Source organism: Belonocnema kinseyi, chromosome 5 (genome assembly GCF_010883055.1).
Source record: "Belonocnema kinseyi isolate 2016_QV_RU_SX_M_011 chromosome 5, B_treatae_v1, whole genome shotgun sequence".
NCBI classification, from domain to species: Eukaryota; Metazoa; Arthropoda; class Insecta; order Hymenoptera; family Cynipidae; genus Belonocnema; species Belonocnema kinseyi.
Window position 1 is genome coordinate 142,027,245 of NC_046661.1, and position 7,241 is coordinate 142,034,485.

Below are 7,241 nucleotides of genomic sequence, written 5' to 3' on the forward strand. Positions count from 1 at the left end.
TGCACCGGCGCTCTTCCGATAATTGCTTCAGACACCTATTCTTAATATTCCTATTATAGCTATACTTATTCGCTGTTTGACTATACGATATCCCTGGTATATAGAAAATGGTCAAGGATATTCATTTTCGCTGATCCAGGGATCTTTCTAAATTCCTCGTTCGTTTTCAGCTAAATGTTTAGCTATAATAAGGAATAATATCCCTGTCACAGCTCAATTTTTTTTAGTGTGTGATGTTTTTAATTTCTTAGGGGTGAGTTTACCTAAAATTTCAATTTCTTTGATGTCAGATAGCTGTGCCTCTAGTTCATCTATGAGGACGTCCTCGAAGGCTTCCTGTAATACACATTTTTTTCGAATAAGAAAAAGTCTTGATAGGCAGTCTGCAGCTTTATTATCCCAATAATCGTAAACTGGGGTCTTTGACATTGCGGAGCCATAAAAGAGCTTTGTGGTCGGTTTGCACCTTAAAAGTTTTTCCAAGCAGATATTGTCTTAGTGTTTTAATTGCCCATTCTATGGCCAGTAATTCTTTTTCGCTGGTGCTATATTTTTCTTCAGCTTTATTTAATGTTCTTGATATCAATAAAGAAGGGTGTCCTTTTTGTGATAATACTGTACCTTGTCCGTGGGTAGAAGCGTCAGTTGTTAGGGTGCATATATCTTTGAAACCTGGGAATCTTAAAACGGATGAATCGCATAGTGCCTTTTTAATGTATTAAAACTCTCAGTACATGTAGGCGTTCATTCAAAAATAGTGTCCTTCTATATTAATTACGATAAAGATTTCGCTATGGCTGAAAAGTTTGCAACAAATTTTCTATAGTAACCGGCAAGTCCCAGAAATGACTGAATCTGTTTGAGATTTTTAGGTTCTTTAAAATTGTGGATCGCTTTAACTTTGGTTGTGTTAGGTTTTACTCCTTCTGCTGTAATTACGTGTTCTAAATATTCAAGCTCAGTTCTGAGATATTCACACTTAGTAGGTTCTAATTTTCATTCAAGTTTTTTTATTCTTTCTGAAATAGTGATTAAGTTTCTGTTATGTTCTTCCAAGGTTTCTCCAAATATTACAATGTCATCAATATAGACGAAGCACTCCTTTCCTGTAAGTCCAGCACTCATGTAGAATGCTGATAAATATTTTGCTCATCCGAGTCGATCTAAAATATCATCTGAAACTGGTAGAAAGTAGGCATCCTGGTCCGCATCCTTATTGAGTTGCCTGTAGTCAAATTGGTCAAATTCGTATGTTGGTTTTTAATTTTAATTTGGGCAGGATATTTTTAATATTGAAGTTGACAGTTTAAACATATTTTTCATTCTGCATGCTCGCCTTTAGTCACTATGAGTCAACTTTTAGAATTTTTTAACCAAATGCTCAGGGTCTCAATTTTTACTTTGCATTAGATACGCAAAATATGTACGTCCTAATTCCAAAAATGAAATGATTATAGAGCTGATTCTTTTTATATTAGAATAGTGTGATTCAAATTGTTTTAATTTATCCCGGCGTAAATACAAATTTTCAGTAAACATTTTTATGATTTTGGTTATTTCCAAAAGTACAAAAAAAATGTAAGAATTAGTTTCTCAAAAATGTAATCTGCGACGAAACTTCGGTTTCTTCTATACAATTTCACAATAAAATTATTTACTTCTGCTAAATGTAAGCGTAATAAAAAAGAATGTGCAAGAAATACACGATTTTTTTCTAAAATTCCTAATCTCTGTTAAATTTGATGTTCGAAAAAACTGTTTACCTCTAAAAAAATATACGCGTTATCGCAACATTTTTAAGTCTATTTCAAAGCTACTCAAACTTTATAGTATCATTTTTATTACTTTTGCACTATATAAGACACATTTTTTTAGTTTCTATTCAAAAGCAGCAAGTGAAAGAAAAACATTCCCAGCTCTAAAAGGTGCGTTTTCTTTAAATATTGAAATTATTTTTATTTTAAATTTTTATTTTAAGTTCTGAAAAAATATTTTTTTGCAGTTTTTGAGAGCCCAAAAAAGCCCAAAATTCTGGCGCTGCTGATTACAATTTTTTTTAAGTTGCTGTAGTAAAAGGGGTTAGCGAACAGCACCTCGAACCGAACAGTTCGTTTTTTTTAAGAAAAATAAAAGAGCCCAAAAATCGGTATTGGTGCCTAACCAGAGCCAAAAAAGCCCAAAATTTTAATATGCTTACATTTACTTTAGGATCATTTTTAATTGTAATGGAAGTTTTTAGAAGATAGGGGTTGTTTTTCACATTTAATTTTTTAATTTTCAACGGGCCCGAAAAATGCCCAAAATTATCGCGCTGTTTATTTTTTTAATTTTTCAAATGTTCCCTACTGGAGGTATTAGTGGTCAGCATCTCCACCTAAGAGTCCGGCTTTTTGAGAGAAATAAGAGAACCCAAAAATCGGTATGTGACCAAAAAAAGCCCAAATTATGTCATAAAAAAATACTGAATTTCCATTGTGGATGTACCCCTCGCTTGATTGTACTTACCTGGGATTATATCTAGATAAAAAATGTTTGATGAACATGAAAATGTTCGGTCTTTTTAGGTTGTATTTTCAAGTATATCTATCGATTTATTTTTTTTTAAACCTATATTTTGATGTTAAAAAGTCAAACTGAATTTTATTTCGACGAAAATTCAACTATTTTGTTTATAATTTCTCTATTAAATTTAAGAAGTATATTTCTTGGTTGAAAATTAATTATTTTAGTTCAAAATCTTCTTGGATGAAAATTCAATTTTGTAGTTAAAAATTAATTTTGTTGCAAATTTAAATATTTTTAGTTGAAAAATCGTTGTTGCAAAAATCGATTTTTCATCTTAAAATATAAATATTTTATTTATGTTTGCACTTTCATTTAGTTGAAAATCCATTATTTGGTTAAAAACTTATGTATTGAAAAGTCTTGTTTCTTTGTAGAAGATTCTTCTTTTTGGTGGAAACTTCATATAAATATTTATATTCAAATGTTTGATTGAAAATTAAACTATTTCCTTAAGTTGAAAATGTATATTTTTACTTAAAATTCGTATTTCCGAGTAAAAGTGCACATTTTTTGTATAAACCCCGTCATTTGTCTTAAAAATATTTTTGAAAAGATTTGAAAAGGTTTCCAAAATTGTAAAAAAAAATAATCTGAAAGATTTTCAGGCATTTTTCAAAAATTTGCAGGTTTTATTAAAAATAGTAGGAAAAAGTCGAATAATTTGAAATAAAATTCAGTAGTTTTGAAAAAATTTTTTAAATAATTTAAAAGTTAAAAAGTTTCCAAATAATTAAAAATCAAATTATATACGAAAACATTAAGATTCCTCTAAAAATTAAAAATGGGTTTTTATCTTAGGAAATTAATTTTTTTTAAATATTTCAAAAGATTTTAAGATATTACCCAAATTTTACACGAAAATCAGAAAATTTTAAGGTTTTCCTTTTATTTTGCAGGAATGATTAAAAAGTTTTAGGGAAAATTCAAATAAATTTGAGATATTTCGAAAAAAAATTAACGTTTAAAAACATTTTAACTAAATTTTAACGAAAATGTAGATTTCTAAAGATTTAAAACAAAATCTTGAACCTATTTAAGGAATTTTAAAGTTTGAAGATAATGAAAAAATTGTTTCAAAAATTGTTTTGAAAAAATCGATTAGGTTAACAGATATTCAGAAGTTTTTAAGAGATGCAAAAATAATTTAAATAGTTTAACAAAAAAAATATATATAACTTTTCAAATCATAAAAAAATATACTTAAGATGCCTGTAAAAAATTTAATTATTTTTTTCGGAAATAATAATCTTAAAAGAATTAAACTTAGAATTGCTTTATTTTGCAATTCACCGAAATTTATTTTTAAACTTGGAAAATCAAAAATGATTCTTTATTTCTTTATGGAAACCAAACACGCATTTAAAATATTCTTAAAATTTTCTATGTAAATCATATTACGAATGTCATTATTTTGGAAGTGGTTACTGAAAACTATAAAGTGAACGATAACATGCAGATATAATTTTAAAAACTCCAAATTTCTAGCATTATTCTAGCAAAATATTATTAAACATAATAAATTGTTTAAACAATTATGTTTGTCAACTTGATTTAATTAGAACCTTATTAGAATTTAAAGTGGAAAATATTATAAAAAAAACTCCGAGTTTCTAGCATTTTTCTAAGAGAAAATTTTTATGAATGATAAATTGTTCAAACAATTATGTTTGTTAACTTGATTTAGCTTTTAAAAATTAATGCCTTTAGGTACCTACTTGTAACTATTTTATTGCAAATTGATCTACTTTACGGAAAGCTTATCTTTTGTTTAAAAATTCAAATAACTGTTTGGTTGCGGATTCATCTGCCTCGAGTGAGGATTTAACTTTGTTATTAAAAATTGGTTCTATTCTAATCTATTCAGCTTCTTTTGATTTAAATTTACAATGATGGTTATGGTTTTATCCAAAAAATCCGAATATGCAATGAAAAATAGGGGTTCCAATTAAAGATTTCGAACTTTCCCCCACCCCCACCCGCAGGATGCGGTGTGGGGAACCGATTTGAATGGCACCTGGGCGAGGTGTCTAGAACGGTGACTCTGGGATACCGGGCGACCTCTCAGAGTACGCAACCTTATCCTTACATGCGGAGATCTACAAGGATGGACGAACCCCTTTACCTAGCTTCTCGTGGGAAGAACAACGACAACACAAAACATAGTTGTAGTAAGTGCGGTTCAAAACAACAGAACGCGCAGATCTCCCTAAAATGGGTCGGCCAACAATGCCGACCACTCTACAGCTGGGGGAGCCGATGAAAATGGATTCAATGCGATGGATCAGCGGGATCTCGGGATCTTTGGGTGGACGGAATGACTAAATCACGACTTGCTAGAGTGTTACAATGCAAGTGTGGCCCCCGAACGGGGTTACATGGCACGGCTGCATGCTCTGTGGTGCGAGAAACACCCGGAGCTATCGCACTTTTCGCAGCAACGTCTGCGAAACCATGCCGAACTACTCCGAAGAAGGGGTTATGAAAGCAGAATGCCTACTCTACCACAGCTAGAACAAGCCGGCAACAGAGAAAGAGAGGCAACACTAAGACCAACCGCGGACAGGCATCCAATAGAAGAAAAGCGATGCTTTATAACCCGAAGAAACATCAACACCAAGGTTTCTCTTAAGCCTAAATAGCTGGCTGAAATATATGACGATCTTCGTGGACATTTTTCAGGAGAATCCGATCTCTGGGCTACCAATTATTGTGTGTATAATGCAGCGAGAGCTTTGGCCGATGCGAACCGTGAAACAAAACCAACGGTTGATCATAAGACCAAAAGACAAATGCATCAACTTGCCATAAAGATAGGCTGGATAAGACAGACCGAGTCCCACATTCAGTGTGTGATTGACTACATCACATCTGGCCATCCATCTGTTTACTCTCACAAGATGGCCTATCGTGTGTGCCGCTTTTGCAGTTATCGCAAGGTGAAGAGGTTCTTCGAATAGCATGAAGCATATCGTAGCTGTAGGCGTAGTCCTCATTGTTCCCGTTTAACCCTAAATGCTAACGTTTGCAATCGTCGCAGCCTGTCCTGCATCGTTTTGAGTTCTGCCCGTTGACACCAGACTACAGCCGCATGAAGGAGCCTCGGTTTAAAGACCGCGGATTAGAGCCATGCAAGCATTTTGGGCCCTATTCCCCACGTCAACCTAAAAGCTCTCCTACACATCCAGAAAGTCATGACGAATTTCCTGCATTGGGTCTCCAGGTGCTTTGCCCAGCTCAGTTTGCTATCTAGGATGACTTCTAGGTATTTAACCGAGTCTGAGAACGTCAGCCTCCCGCCACAGAAAACAGGAGCTTCAACCTTCGGCATCTTTTAATTCTTCATAAAAATGACCATTTTGGTCTTTTTCGGATTTAGCGAAAGCCCTGAGCTATCGCACCAGAGTTCCACAACGCGCAGCGCCGACCTTGTAAGGCCCATCAAAGTTTCCAGATGAGCCTCCCTAATTAGGATTACAAAGTCATCCGCATATCCCTGAGTATAATACTTCATTAAGCCTACGAATGAGACCATCCAAAACTATGCACCACAGGAGGGGCGACAAGACACCTCCCTGTAGACACCCCCGCGGCGCTACTTCTTTAACTAGACCTTCACCCCATCTGGTTTCGAATCTCCTTTCGGCGTAACATACTTCCTATGCTGGTTTGGTACACCACACCTCAAAGCCTCCCGACAGCTGACTTCTGAAGGGGCATTGCTGAAGGCTCCCTCTATATTCAAGAACGTTCCAACAGCATACCCATTTGTTTTAGCTACTGCTCCAATTTTGCCACAACAGCATGGAGCGCCGTCTCTACCGAGCAGCCTGCCTGAAAATCATTCTGCCCTCTGTGTAGCGATGAGGTGAAAAGTACTTCATCCCTGATATATCTCTCGACCAGCCTCTCCAGCCTCTTTAGAATAAAAGACGTCAGGCTGATCGGTCTGAAGTCCTTTGCAGTAGAGTAGCTCTCCCTCCCGGTTTTGGGAATGAAGGCCACCCTACCATCCTTCCATGCCGATGGCACATATTTTAGAGCGATAATTGCCCTAAATAGCTTTGTCAGTGGAGAGACGACGAATTCCAGGCCTTTTTGTAAAAGCACTAGGTAGATGCCATCCGCCCCTGGTGATTTAGATGGGCAGAAGGACCCACAGCCCATTCCACCTTTTTGCTGGCTACAACCCTTGAGGCAAAATTCCAGTCGGCCCTCCTCAATTCTTGGCCCCAGTCTTCCTCCTCTAGGTGGGTTTGAATTCGCTGAAAACACGGAATGTGAACTTCCATCAGACGGTTCAGCGCTGCCTCTTTGCGTTCGGCAAACTGGCCATTTTCGAGCCTTATGAGCCCAAGGCGAGCTTCCGGGTTTTTTGCTAGGATTTTGTAGAGCCTTGCTGTTTCTGGAATATCCTTCGATTCGTCACAGAAGCCCCTCCAGTCTTCCTGCTTATATCTCCTTATATTTTTGTTGTAATCATACTGAGCCGTCTTATAGATGTCCCAGTCTGTCAAACTCGGTTCTGTTTGCCCTATTGCACAACGCTCTTGTCTTTTTGCGGAGCTTCTCCAGGTGCGTATTCCACCATTCTGCTCATTTCCTAGTCTCTGCATTGTGTGAAAACAATTGTCCCACAAGCACGGTTAAGTTTAGGAAATGAGCAGAATGGTGGAATA

General features: G+C 35.6%; 1 protein-coding gene across 1 annotated transcript in view; it reads left to right on the plus strand.

Moving 5' to 3' along the window:
* The first annotated feature begins 1,901 nt into the window (after positions 1 to 1,901).
* LOC117173020 overlaps positions 1,902 to 7,241 on the plus strand; it is a 28,642-nt gene continuing 23,302 nt past the window's right edge. The window contains exon 1 of the mRNA XM_033361371.1: positions 1,902 to 1,925. The gene's annotated coding sequence lies outside the window, so the exon portion shown is untranslated. The remainder of the gene's footprint in view (positions 1,926 to 7,241) is intronic.